This window comes from Puntigrus tetrazona, chromosome 25 (assembly GCF_018831695.1).
Source record: "Puntigrus tetrazona isolate hp1 chromosome 25, ASM1883169v1, whole genome shotgun sequence".
Taxonomy (NCBI): domain Eukaryota; kingdom Metazoa; phylum Chordata; class Actinopteri; order Cypriniformes; family Cyprinidae; genus Puntigrus; species Puntigrus tetrazona.
Genome location: NC_056723.1, coordinates 977,585 through 992,584, shown reverse-complemented (window position 1 = coordinate 992,584; position 15,000 = coordinate 977,585). Strand labels below are relative to the sequence as shown.

Here is a 15,000-nt window from a genome sequence, read left to right as displayed (position 1 = left end):
CGGCGGAGCTCCACACGCAGGACTCAGGACCGACCGACTGTTACCAGCATCGCTTGCTGTCACTGAACTCGACGTACTTTCACTTTTTTAACTCTTTCTATGTTTGTCTGTTGTTGTTTTTTCTCTTAAACGACCTGATATGAGCATGTTTACCAGTGTTTAGTGCACTGCGAAGAAATCCTTTTAATGAGTATTTTGGTCTTGTTTACTCGTAAACTCTTAGATGCATTTTAAGAATCGATGTATATATTTTTTGCTATTTTAATAAATCACAAAGAAAGTGTAATTGTTTAAAATATTTGCATTATATTTATACACTTATACTTATTTGGTGATTTGTTTAAAATATCTTAAAATGTATATAGTAATATAATATTTAATGCATATATATATATATATATATATATATATATATATATATATATATATATATATATATATATATATATATGATTTTGTATAATATTTAATTAAAAAATATATATATATAATTTATATTTAATAATTAAATATTTGACTGAATTACCAAATAACAAAAGTAATAAAAGATTAACATTTTAAATAAATGCTGTTTTTTTTTCACTTTTTATTCATCAAAGAATCCTGGAGAAATGTTACTTTGATCATAGCGATATATATTTTTAAGCGTATTAAACTTGAAAACGGCTATTTTAAATTGCAAATATATTTTATAATATTACTTGTTTTCCCCTGCATTTTCAATCAAATAAATGCAGCCTTAGTTAGCAGAGGAGACTTCTTTAATAATTATTTAAAATCTCACCGATCCCGAACAGGAATATAAAAAAAAAAAAAAACAATATAGAAAAAGCAAGTTTTTATATCCTACTCAGTTTTGCTTTGCAGGCAGTTGATCTCGTTTTGTATCGGAAAACAAGACAAAATACTGATTAAGAAATCATTTTAGCAGTGTGAAACCGTTTTCTTGTTGAGAAAGGCGGCGACTGTTTGATTTTCACACATTTCAAGATTATTCGTAATCAATGGCGAATGAATGCATTGAATGGAGGGAAGGTGGAAGTGAAGTCAATGTTGCATGTTACAGTTTGGACACGAGGAAAGCCTGTTTTAACGTAGGATCTCCTTTATTCGTGATGTATTGAAGTGCATTATAGGAGGCGTCTGTAGGTTGTAACATACTTGAAATCTACACTTGCGTTTCTGGAACATGATGTAGAAAATCGCTATTTAATACTGTGATCGTTTAGGTTTGCTGTAAATGAGAGATTCGGTATGTAGTCGTGATGTTTTGTACAGGTTGAATGTCAGAAGTTAACGTCATGCTCATGATTTAGGTCACGCTGTAGAAACTGTAGATGTTTTGTAACTTTGACATGAAAGATGCGAGGTAGAAAGTCAAACTAATAAAAACTTTCACCAGAGTCTGTCTCTTTTCTTGCTTAATTAAAGTTAAATTTAAATTAGAGTTAATATTAACAACATTAGCTAACATAAATGAAACATTACCAATACGTATACAGCATTTGTTAACTTTAATGCTAATTTTAGCATACAAATGCACTTTTTAAGCTGTGTTTGTTAACGTTAGTTAATATACTGTGAGCTAACATAAAACAAAGAAATACTGTAACAAATGTATTTGTTCATACAATAGCTAATGTTAACAAAGGACACCTTATTCTAAGCGCACCGTTAAATTAAAGCGTTGAATCGCACCGTTTATGAGATAAAATGTGTTTATTTTAAGTAAATCGGGCATCTTTATGACGGAAGATACAGGCCGCGCCTCTGCAAAAGCGCGCGAAATTTAAAATACAACGTCCGCGAGGACCAGGGGAGTTCGTTATTCTGAGGTAAGAGACGTTTTGCTAAGCTTTAGCCATTTAATAATGACGTAAACGTGAACTGTAAGCAAAGTTGGGTCGTTTTAGGAAACAAAACAGAGCCATAAGATAAACAGGAAGATATCTTTAGTTGGAATCGCTTTCAAAGCGGTTTTGTTTCCAGCGAATGAACGGTAAACGTTGACAGCTAATTAAAATCCTTTGCTATGAAGGCTATTATGGCTCTTGTGAGCATGGCCTAATCGTACATAAACATTTTTATAACAACGTCTGTTAAGATGGATGTTTTTAATATATATTTTTAAAGGGTATCTGTATGTAACCGCTTGGGGGCGACAAAACGCCTCAAGAACTCAAGGCTCGAGTTTGCTTTTATTTTTATTTTTTTACGTGACCTCATTATGTAAATACGCACATGATAGCCAAGATAAAACATCAGTGGTGAGTAATGATAAAACAAGAAAAAAAAATAAGTTTGTAATGCTTCGGGAGTTTAGCGTGCAAAAACAAATTCTTATTTCTTGGTGAGGTAATGCGTATCTGGGATCTTTCTCAAACTTTGTTTGTTACCAAACATTTCTCTAGAAATTGCAGGTATCATCTTTTCTGTCAAAGGTCATTCATGGGTTGGTTTGAGAGTTGCCCGTAGGAATGAAGTAAAACAAGACTGAAAATATAAAACCAATTTAAATAAACCATTTAATCTAGAATAATATTCCAGGACTCGTAATGAACCAATTATTAGGTCTTAAGTATACTGTGATGGTTTATCTTGAGGTTTACCATTTTAAGTTTGCGCACGTTCTTGACCTGCGGTTACATCAAAAACGCACCTGGTTCCTCGAGGCCTAAAACTGACATTTGAGGCGAACAATTCCTGCAATGTTGCATTTGAGGGTCGCGGCGAGCGAGGTTTGACCTTACATGCTCACTCTGAAGGGAGTTTCTCCTCGGCACAGAAATTACTCAATAATTTCTCCTCTGTTCCACCGAAGAAAGTCATACAGGTTGGATCCACATGAGGGTGAGCGAATGAAGACAGATTGATGTAAACATAGAGGCCTGTCAGATTAAATCTGCTCTGTATTCTTTAATGTGTGTTTAAAACTGTGACATAAGACTCTGAAAAGGGCTTCATTGGTGTCTTGTTCACATATGGAGGATCTGTTAAACATGGCGGCCAAGAGCTCTAGTAAAACACACTTTTATGGGTGTTTTGCGGTCCGGGCCGAGTGACTCAAAGGACATCAGGGGCGAAAAATAACACGGCAGTGAATTTGTGGTCTATGAGAACGCTCAAGATGTTTCAAAACAAGCCACTGATTTCATTAAACCATTTTAACGAGCCCAACAAACAATATACAGGTTGCACGCGGTACTTTTAATACTTTAAAATGAGACTTACTCCTTCTAGAGTGTTTAATTGGACAAACATTTGGATGCAGCAATGTGTTTAAAGAAAATCATCAATATTTTAGTCTGTTTCTACAGGGTCACTAAAGGGATGGTTTAAAAAAACTCATGCAATACTTTCATGAGAGGATGCAAAAGGTTTTGTGAGAGAATGCAACGTTTTTTGCATTTTTTGTGGAGTGCAAATGTTTTACAAGTGAACGCAATCGATTTGTGAGCAAGCAAAAGCAACGTTTCTCTGGGGAACGCGTTTTGAGAGAGAATGGCAAGATTCTGGGGAACACCGGAGTTACCAGCAAATACAATATTTTTGCGAGCGTTCGCAAAGTTTCTTGTGGCAGTGCCATTTCTTGAACAATCATTTTGCAAAAAAAACGCAAAGTTTCTCTGGGGCATGCAAGACTTTTACGAGAGGATGCAAATCAGTTTTTTTGGGGGGGGTGCAATACTTTTGTTTGTGTTTGTCACTGGAATACCATACTTAGCCAACGGCAATTTTCTTGAGAGACTGCAGTGCTTTTGTAAAGCAATGCAAACGTCTTAGGGCAAATGCAGGAGCGCGGCAGTTTTGCGCAGGACTGCAAATGTTTCACGAATCAAACATTTGTTTGTAAAGCAAGTGGTTTTGTGAGCTTTCTCTGTACGTTTCGCAAGAGAATGACAAAGTTCTCTGGGGAATGTGATACTTTTGCTAATATTTTTAAATATAATTCTTCCTCCCATCGAATCACCATGTCCTCATATTGCTCCATAGTGCCAATGAAAACGACTGAAGTTTAGAATCTGCTTTTAGTCAAATTCCAAATATTTTCTATCCAAACTAAAGTCTGTTAAGGGTCCCTTCTGCATGGCTGTATATATATATATATATATGTATAAAACGCTCCTGACAGTCGTGATCCCCAGAGTGCTCATACTTTTAGCACATTCCCTAAAGGCCTGCTTGTCTCCAGGCCGGCATGAAGCTCAAAGCTCTTACAATCATTAAGACACGGTCACCTTGTCACCATCTGTCCTCTCAGTCGGAATGGATACGACAAACCCAGGAACGACGGTCAGGAAGCCGGACACATGTGGATACCAGAAAAGAACATTGTAGAATGTGGATGCCAGAACAGAACATTCTTAAAGGGGCAGTTCACCCAAAACAATTCTGTCAACAACATGTGGGTGAACAGATAATGGCAAAATGTTTAAATATTCCTTTGCACTGGTCTTGTTGGCCATGATCCGGTTGACCCCGCGGCAGCTGCTCACCTCTGGATCGGAGTAAACCTCCCCACCTTTCTGTTGAGGTGCAGCTCTAAGACAAACACTGGGTTTATTTTCCTAAGGTGGATCCAGAGAAAAGATGCCTCGAGTGTTCTTCCACAAAACACTGAGCTCAGGTTCTCTCTGGAATGATATTTCAGAAGCACCTCAGCAGCTCTGGAGCTTTTAATAAAACTAATATTTAATAACACTGTGAGTCTGTGACAAGAGAAGCCAGCAAGTTTTGTTTGGTTTGCCCGATTCACTGACGCCACAATAAGACTTTTATTTTGACAGGTTAGGATAGAATGTTTTGGGTGGTTGCTAGGAAATGCTATATTGTTGCTAAGATGCTGTGGGTGTTTTTTAATCTGTTGCTATGCACTTTGTTGTATGTGGTTTCTAGTATAGTTGGTAAGTGTTATGAGCGTTTTAGTCTGTTGTTAAGCAGTTTGTTGTGGAGGTTGCTAGGGCATTGCTATATGGTTGCTAAGTGTTTTGAGTGCTTTAGTCTGTTGCTATGCATGCTGTTGGGCATGCTTGCTAGGGCTTTGCTATGTAGTTGATGAGATGTTCTGAATGTTTTGTTTTCTGTTGCTATGCACTTTGTTGTGGGTGGTTGCTAGGGCATTGCTATATGGTTACTTGGTCTTCTGTCTGATTTAATTTGTTCCTAAGCATTTTTGTGGGTGGTTGCTAGGGCATTGCTAGTATAGTTGGTTGCTAGGGCATTGCCATGTGGTTGCTAAGATGTTCTAAATGATTTGTTGTCTTTTGCTAAGCAGTTTGTTGTGGGTGGTTGCTAGGGCATTGTTATATGGTTTCTAAATGTTCTGAGTGCTTTAGTTCATTGCTATGCACACTGTTGTGCGTGGTTGCTAGGGCATTGCCAAGTGGTTGCTAAGATGTTCGAAATGTTTTGTTGTCTGTTGCTAAGTTGTTTGTTGTGGGTTGTTGCTAGGGCATTGCTATATGGTTGCTAAGTGTTCTGAGGGATTTAGTGCATTGCTATGCATGCTGTTGTGCGTGGTTGCTAGGGCATTGCTAAGTAGTTGCTAAGATGTTCTAATTGTTTTGATGTCTGTTTCTAAGCAGTTTTTTCTGGGTGGTTGCTAGGGAATTATGAACATGCTAGGATTTGCTGTATGGTAATATTATTCAGTTGTTTTTTTGCTACGTAACACCACTAGACTAAAACTTTTTTCCCCGTATAAATGAAATGAAAATGTCGTTCTCTAAGGAAACACTGGTTTTATTGCAGATCCTTTAGGCTTAAAATAGAAGCGAATTTCTCGTTAAATTAAAAGAGCAAATGCGCTGTAACTCTCCCCCGGTGAATTTTAGCTTAATGTTTTGTCTCCTACTCCTGATAAAACTTGAGTGTAATTTAACTATCAGCCGTGGAAATAAAGAGCGAGTAATCTCAGCGTCTCAGTCAAGCAAGTGTTTAATGAGCTCAAGTATTGATTGAAGCCGTAAAAGACAGACAGCACATATATCCCGTGAACTTCGCCGTGTTTTCACTGGCAGACAAATGTCTCTGTGTGGTAACAAATTCTCTGTGTTGAGTTTTTTCCAGGGAGAAGACGCGCTGAGGTAATTTATAGGGTGGATGACAGGTAAAGACTTTTATTAACCTAGTGATTTGATACAGGGCAGAGATTAGGCTGCTCACGGTAATGACTAAAAACATCTGCTTTCTATAAAGTCCTTCAGTGAACCAGTAGACGACTATGTCACGTGTGTGTTAAAGTACTATAATACAAAAAAAAGAACTGGATACGAAATTATATCAAATAATTAAAATGTGTATATATAACACATTCAAAATAGGTAATGTAATATACTATATAATATGTAGCTTAACTCCAAATTGCAATTTTGTAAAGAAAATGAAATAACAAATATATTAAATTACCTCAAAGAGTATTGAATTGTATATTGAATTATATATTTAAAGTAGTTTAAATAACCCATTAAAAAATCAAGAGAAACAAAAAATATGAAAATATATAGTATAGTAAGTGCATAAAATAATTACTATAATACAAAAACATTTAATTGTATATGACACTATACAGTCTTTTATATTTACTATATCTATGTCCCACATTTTCTGACACAAAATTGCAAATTTGCGATGCAAAAACGGGAAACAAACGCATGAAATTATATAAAATTCTATAATTAAACAAATTTGCATATAGAAAATAAACAACGGTTTTCCCACTGACCCATAAAACAATAAAGTGAAATCTTTCACGCTGTTGCCCATGGTTGCTAGGGCATTGCCATGTGGTTGCTAAGATGTTCTAAATGTTCTGTTGTCTGTTGCTAAGCAGTTTGTTGTGGGTGGTTGCTAGGGCATTGCTATATGGTTGCTAAGTGTTCTGAGGGATTTAGTCCGTTGCTATGCACTCTGTTGTGCGTGGTTGCTAAGATGTTCGAAATGTTTTGTCGTCTGTTGCTAAGCAGTTTGTTGTGGGTGGTTGCTAGGGCATTGCTATATGGTTACTTAGTCTTCTCTCTGTTTTAATTTATTGCTAAGCATTTTTGTGGGTGGTTGCTAGGGCATTGCTATATGGTTGCTAAGTGTTCTGAGGGATTTAGTCCGTTGCTATGCACTCTGTTGTGCGTGGTTGCTAAGATGTTCGAAATGTTTTGTCGTCTGTTGCTAAGCTGTTTGTTGTGGGTGGTTGCTAGGGCATTGCTATATGGTTGCTAAGTGTTCTGAGGGATTTAGTCCGTTGCTATGCACTCTGTTGTGCGTGGTTGCTAAGATGTTCGAAATGTTTTGTTGACTGTTGCTAAGCTGTTTGTTGTGGGTGGTTGCTAGGGCATTGCTATATGGTTGCTAAGTGTTCTGAGGGATTTAGTCCGTTGCTATGCACTCTGTTGTGCGTGGTTGCTAAGATGTTCGAAATGTTTTGTTGTCTGTTGCTAAGCTGTTTGTTGTGGGTGGTTGCTAGGGCATTGCTATATGGTTTTTAAGTGTTCTGAGGGATTTAGTCCGTTGCTATGCACTCTGTTGTGCGTGGTTGCTAAGATGTTCGAAATGTTTTGTTGTCTGTTGCTAAGCAGTTTGTTGTGGGTGGTTGCTAGGGCATTGCCATGTGGTTGCTAAGATGTTCTTATTGTTTTGTTGTCTGTTGCTAAGCAGTTTGTTGTGGGTGGTTGCTAGGGCATTTATATGGTTGCTAAGTGTTCTGAGGATTTAGTCCGTTGCTATGCACTCTGTTGTGCGCGTGGTTGCTAAGATGTTCGAAATGTTTTGTTGTCTGTTGCTAAGCTGTTTGTTGTGGGTGGTTGCTAGGGCATTGCTATATGGTTTTTAAGTGTTCTGAGGGATTTAGTCCGTTGCTATGCACTCTGTTGTGCGTGGTTGCTAAGATGTTCGAAATGTTTTGTTGTCTGTTGCTAAGCAGTTTGTTGTGGGTGGTTGCTAGGGCATTGCCATGTGGTTGCTAAGATGTTCTTATTGTTTTGTTGTCTGTTGCTAAGCAGTTTGTTGTGGGTGGTTGCTAGGGCATTGCTATATGGTTTCTAAGTGTTCTGAGGGATTTAGTCCGTTGCTATGCACTCTGTTGTGCGTGGTTGCTAAGATGTTCGAAATGTTTTGTTGTCTGTTGCTAAGCAGTTTGTTGTGGGTGGTTGCTAGGGCATTGCCATGTGGTTGCTAAGATGTTCTTATTGTTTTGTTGTCTGTTGCTAAGCAGTTTGTTGTGGGTGGTTGCTAGGGCGTTATGAACATGCTAGGATTTGCTGTATGGTAAACTAAAACTTTTTTCCCCGTATAAATTAAATGAAAATGTCGTTCTCTAAGGAAAACAATAAAGAGAAATAAAAAAATTCATGCAATATAAAATGTGGGGTATAATAAATGTAAAAGTTACAATAATAAAATAATGCTCAAATAATACAAATGTTAAAAAGGTGGTTTTGCGTGAACCCATCAAAATAATCCAACCGGTTGCCATTTTCTGTTTTACGAGATTCAACTAAACAAGACTTAAGAAAAGAAAAGAAATGAGCCGAAATACTAGTACAGTCAACTTGATTGTACCTTAAACATGTAAGTCAGCTTGGATACGTTTTATTGTATTTTACCGTATCATTTGTGCTTCTGAATTTGATTTATAATCAGTATAAAAAGGGCTGTTTCCCAGTTCCTCCACTGGCTGGTTTTGTGGGCGGCTGTGATGTTCTGCTTTAACCTCATTCACACGGTCAGCTACACAAACACCGACGAGATGAGGATCACAGCTCAGCCTCCAGACGCTTGTTCACACCTTGTACTGACTGAAGCTGCGAGACGCATGTGCTCTCGTTGTTAAGCGCTCTTCTGTTTTTAGTCGTCTGCAGAGTTTTATTGGATCCGTGAAGTCTAATGTGACCGCAGGGCTGAAATATCAGCATGAGACGTGCTCGTAACACGGAAAATATCACCAGATGACCTCCGTCAACCTCTGTCCGTCTCTTTCCACGGCCTTCTCTCTTTCATTGGTTCTTACTTTTCTGTCATCATCATCGCTTTTATTTTACTTTGTTTTATTATTTCCAAACTCTCATTTCTTTAATAGACCAAGTAGAACATACTATATCAATAAATAAATGATATATATATATATATATATATATATATATATATATATATGTGTGTGTGTGTGTATATATGTATATATATATATATATATATATATATATATATATATATATATATATATATATATATATATATATATATATATATATATATATATATATATATATATATATATATATTTATTTTTTTATTTATCTAAAATAGTTTCAAATGCATATTTAAATTTATCTAAAATATAAAAAAATATTTATTATAATTTTTGTAACAATTTTAAAAGTTGTGTGTAAAATACTAACCTCTGGAAAGAAGACCAAACTAATTTCTTCTTAAAACAAATATATTCGGTATTCTGAAGCTCTGAAGTGTTCATTTAAACTGTTTGTTGGTGATATAACGTGCATTTTTAGAATTAAACTGCATTTTGCATGAAGCTGCACATAGAAATGCACGTGGTTTCGTTTTCCTGTCTAATATATATCGTCTAAAAACAAATGCATTCCTCGGACATCCAAACGATCTTCCCAAAAAACAAATAATAACAGCATATGCATAATATCTACAAATGGTCGTTTCACTTCACTTCTCACTTCCAAATGTGTTTTTTAAAGCGGGCTAAAGTAAGCAGACTCGTTGAGAAACGTTGTGCTGTCCAGATGAAATACAGTGGTGTTGTTTGGCTCCGCCGGCCCCCCATAAACCCTGACCCGTCCCCCAAACCCGCATCTGGTTTCTTTAAAAGACTCCCAGCTAATGACGGTTCTCCTAGAGATCCTGTCAGTTCAGAGCCTCTCGTCGTCTGATTGCACGGCAGGGGCCCCGCTTCGGACTCCTCGGGACCTCGGGTCCATCTAGCAAACATGTTCATTATTTACAAATATATACACATAGATCAAAGGAAATTCACAAAAGGGTTGTTATGTCCATAGAAAGTACTTTAAATGTGAGTAAAGTGTCTACTTTTAGGGTAGTTTTTGGAGAATTAAATGTCATAATTTGGTTGAAATAATGTTACATTGTTAAATTGTAAAAATTGAAACAACAGGATTATTCCAACTTAAAATATCCTAACATTTATATATATATATATATATATATATATATATATATATATATATATATATATGATAATAATTGCACTTATTATTATTATTATTGGTTAAACCCTTTTTCGTCTTTGACTTATATATTGCAGATATATATATATATATATATATATATATATATATATATATATATATACTATATTTATTTGTAATATAAATTATATAAATATAGACGCGTAAATACAAAACCAAAACCTTTCATTTTGTACGCGATTATTAATTCGTCAGAAATCGATAGATATTGAACTAAACGCTCGACGACACGATCCGACTGACGCTCGCGCGCGCGCGCCGGCCCCGCGCTGCGCGTTCACGGTGATTATCGGACGCAGCGGCGCGCTTCTCTGACATTAGTGATAGCGCGCGCGTTCCTCCTCGCGTCAAGCGGCGACGGGAGCCTCCGAACGGATTTACGAGCGAGACCGCCGCTGATTCCGGTGCGAGTTCGCGGACGGAGCCGCGCCGGGGACATGCAGAGACCCGGAGGCGAGCGCCAGCAGCGATAAGACGCGCAGGTAAGACGCGCTTTGACGCAGAGACGTGGCGCGCCGTCGATGCGGTTCCGCCGGGTTCGTCTTTTGTTCGGCGGCTCCGCGCGGCTCGGTTCGGCGTCTGCGCGATCGTCCCGCTCCGGGTCCCCCGGGTTTGCCTTTGTTCCGCTGACGGCGGATGAACGGAGCTCTCCGGTGCGTCCGCGCGCGCGGCGCGGCATCGTGCGTGCGTTCAGCGCGTCCGAATACGAATGACAGTCAAAATGCAAAAAAAGAGACGCGCTCAATAAGCTCAAAACCTCGCGAGCCGACTGCGTGGACCGGAGCTATTGATTTGAGTATTTAGTCAATCAAACAGGAGCTGTATTTACATGCACGCAATTAGACACGGCCCTTTTATATGATGTGCATTAATGGGAATGTCACTCTTCTAAATACACGCCTCGGAAATACCTAATGGTGTCAGAATCTGTTTATATGTGCATCACAGGCCTAGCATCTAGTGAGTTTAGTGCATCAGAGCCTCTCGACCCATCTTTAGATTTTATAGTATCTCAATTTCGTGCACTCTTGAGATCTCAGCATCCAGTGAAGCGCCGTAGTCCCGAAATCGAGCGAGTTACCTTTCTAGACCTCGTTTAATAAGGATGTAGACGACATGTTTAGCCTGCCTAGACGATATCCTCGGTATCTCAAACGCAGATAATGGTTGTAATGGGAATTGTATTGGTTTTAATGGACGGTGTATTGGTGTCTACCAGTGTGTGACGCCTTCTGTTGGTGGGACGTTGGAAAAACGAACTACGGTAATGGTTTTACTAGTAAAATGTCAATAGTTCGGTGGTGTTTGAACGGAAAGCATTTTGAATTTCCATTTGGCTCCTGTTGTTTCAATAGTCTTCAACGCTCCCTACCAGTTTTGCCATCGCAGTCTCTAAATCGGTTAACCTCGCCATCATTTTTGGACCAAAACCCGATGGGCCGCCTAGCAAGACGGTGTTTTGGGCTTTGTAGTCTGGCAGGCTTTCTATCTAGATGTCATTTTCGGACTTCAGTGTCAAAATGCAGTGGTTAGACAGCACCGTCGGGCATCACGGGCTCCCTGGCGCTTTGAGCCTCATAGCATCCGTTTACCAAGATTTATCGTAGTCTTAAAAGTCAGCCTGCATAGACAGCGCCGCACAAGCGGGTTTTGGTCTCGTTTCCAGCGGCTGAAGTGCACTAACTAGGCCTCGTCTCGATGCCGTTGTCGCGAGTGTGAAGAGAAATGCAATCGGTTTCCATTGAGTTAAAGGTCTTTAGGAGCTGAGCTCAAATCCATTAAAGCTGATATGGATTATTGCATTTCATAACGGAGGACTACGAGTGGTGTCCTGCTTGTGAGGGATTTTATTGCCTTGAATTTCACTGGAAGAGCTTGCAGAACCGGTTCCCGCGTCAGATTCGTTTCTGATACGAACCGTACGAGCGTTCGTTTGAGTCTTCTGTCATGAATTACGATCTTTTTAAGGTGAACTGCAGAACAAGAACGACTTATAAACATATTTGATATAATTATATAATGACTACATTACAAACATGGATTATAATATATTGAATATATAACATTTAATATTACTATTATTATATTTTATATATTTTAAACTTTAATATTTGTTTTTATATATAATAGCTATATAAGAATCTTGTTAGCAGGCATTTAAAATATAAGAATATATAAATGTAATATATCCCCTTTACTAGAAATGCTTTATGGTAACAAGCAAGGTTTTATTTTTAAGGTGCTGCAGAAAAGAATAACTATAAATATACATATATATATATATATACATATATATATATATATATATATATATATATATATATATATATATATTTACATATATACATATATGTATATATGTATAAATAATAAGTATATATATATATATATATATATATATATATATATATATATAAAAAAAAATATATATATATATATATATATATATATATATATATATGTATATATCTTACTGACAAATGGACAAAAATTATGATGTGGCAAATTAAAAGAAAACTATTACAATTACTAATAATTAATAATAGGATTGTTACATATATATAAAAATATTTATATAATATTTTATATATATATATATATATATATATATATATATATATATATATATATATATATATATATAAATATATATATATATATATATTTTTTTTTATTTATTCTTGACAAGATTGTTATACTGAGTGACATTTTATTTGATAAATTTAGTAAATCAGGGAAAAGTATGTGGTGTTTATTTTTGGCTCGGAAAAAGTCAAACTAAATCGCAATTAAAATAAACACAAAGCATTAAAAAAAATTGTCACGGATCCATGAGTCCAGCGCTGGCCGTCCTGATGAAAGCACATGTGTATTTTGTGGACGAGACGCTCACAGGAATCAGAGCAGAAGATGTGAGCCTCCAGCTGCTCTGAGTCTCATATGACTGTGTTTGTATCGCAGCGATGGCCTTTATACATCAATACAGCCATTTAGTGGAGCTACATAATCATTAAGACCTGGATAATCTGTTGAGTGAAACGCTTCTCTAATGAATATTAGTCTCACCTGATGATTGGATTGAGCTTTCACACAAAAATAACAAGAAAATTGTGTTTATGAGTAGTGTTAGTTTATTGTTAGCAATAAATAATGTACTTAAATTATTTATATATATATATATATATATATATATATATATATATATATATATATATATATATATATATATATATATATATATATATATATATATATCGGTAATAATTCAAATAATATATTAATTACAATTCAAATAATAATAGTAAACCTGACAAATAATTATTAATGATAAAAATTGAGCTTTTTTTTTATTAAAATGATTGCATATTTATTTATTTATGTATATATTTATTTATGCATTATTATTATGAATAATACTTGGATAACAAAAGCTATTTCTGAAAAAATTATATATAATAATAATAATAATAATAATAATAAAATTAATAAAAATTATATAGTATTAATGGAAATACCTTTTTGTGTTTATGTAATATAGTGATCCTGAAAAATACTAAAAATATAATATATATATATATATATATATATAGAGAGAGAGAGAGAGAGAGAGAGAGAGAGAGAGAGAGAGAGAGAGAGAGAGAGAGAGAGAGAGAGAGAGAGAGAGAGAGAGAGAGAGAGACAGAGAGAGACAGAGAGAGAGAGAGAGAGAGAGAGAGAGAGAGAGAGAGAGAGAGAGAGAGAGAGAGAGAGAGAGAGAGAGAGAGAGAGAGAGAGAGAGAGAGAGAGAGAGAGAGAGAGAGAGAGAGAGAGAGAGAGAGAGAGAGAGAGAGAGAGAGAGAGAGAGAGAGAGAGAGAGAGAGAGAGAGAGAGAGAGAGAGAGAGAGAGAGAGAGAGAGAGAGACATATTAAAAATAAATAAAATATTTTTTGCATGTTCATTTATTTAGTTTTACTCATCAAGTAAGAATAGGTAAAAATAGTCATCAATTATAATAATAATAATAACAATAATAATAATAATAATAATAGACTGTTTTTGGCAAATAATAATTGGTAAATAATTCATATTTTTATTTATGTATTATAATCACTAACAAGTAAGGTAAAAGTAATTTTGGAAAACTATACATATATATGTGTGTGTGTGTGTGTGTGTGTGTGTGTGTGTGTGTGTGTGTGTGTGTGTGTGTGTGTGTGTGTGTGTGTGTGTGTGTGTGTGTGTGTGTGTGTGTGTGTGTGTGTGTGTGTGTGTGTGTGTGTGTGTGTGTGTGTGTGTGTGTGTGTGTGTGTGTGTGTGTGTGTGTGTGTGTGTGTGTGTGTGTGTGTGTGTGTGTGTGTGTGTGTGTGTGTGTGTGTGTGTGTGTGTGTGTGTGTGTGTGTGTGTGTGTGTGTGTGTGTGTGTGTGTGTGTGTGTGTGTGTGTGTGTGTGTGTGTGTGTGTGTGTGTGTGTGTGTGTGTGTGTGTGTGTGTGTGTGTGTGTGTGTGTGTGTGTGTGTGCAGTGTGTGTGTGTGTGTGTGTGTGTGTGTGTGTGTGTGTGTGTGTGTGTGCGCGTGTGTGTGTGTGTGTCTGTGTGTGTGTGTGTGCGTGTGTGTGTGTGTGTGTGTGTGTGTGTGTGTCTGTGTGTGTGTGTGTGTGTGCGTGTGTGTGTGTGTGTGTGTGAGTGTGTGTATGTGTGTGTGTGTGTGCGCGTGTATGTATAAACTCTGTAGTGATAATGAAAAGAGTGATCAGATTACACGGTGCTCTCTGTTAAGTGTGATTATTTGATTT

General features: G+C 36.6%; 2 protein-coding genes across 3 annotated transcripts in view; both read left to right on the top strand.

Moving 5' to 3' along the window:
* LOC122331313 (GRAM domain-containing protein 2A) overlaps positions 1-357 on the top strand; it is a 21,470-nt gene extending 21,113 nt beyond the window's left edge. Inside the window, exon 11 of one of the 2 annotated variants that reach the window (XM_043228874.1) lies at positions 1-357. This exon is cut by the window's left edge and continues 106 nt beyond it. The gene's annotated coding sequence lies outside the window, so the exon portion shown is untranslated. The other variant, XM_043228875.1, reaches the window with a different exon arrangement.
* Positions 358-10,515: 10,158 nt separating this feature from the next.
* myo9ab (myosin IXAb) overlaps positions 10,516-15,000 on the top strand; it is a 93,093-nt gene continuing 88,608 nt past the window's right edge. The window contains exon 1 of the mRNA XM_043227503.1: positions 10,516-10,711. The gene's annotated coding sequence lies outside the window, so the exon portion shown is untranslated. The remainder of the gene's footprint in view (positions 10,712-15,000) is intronic.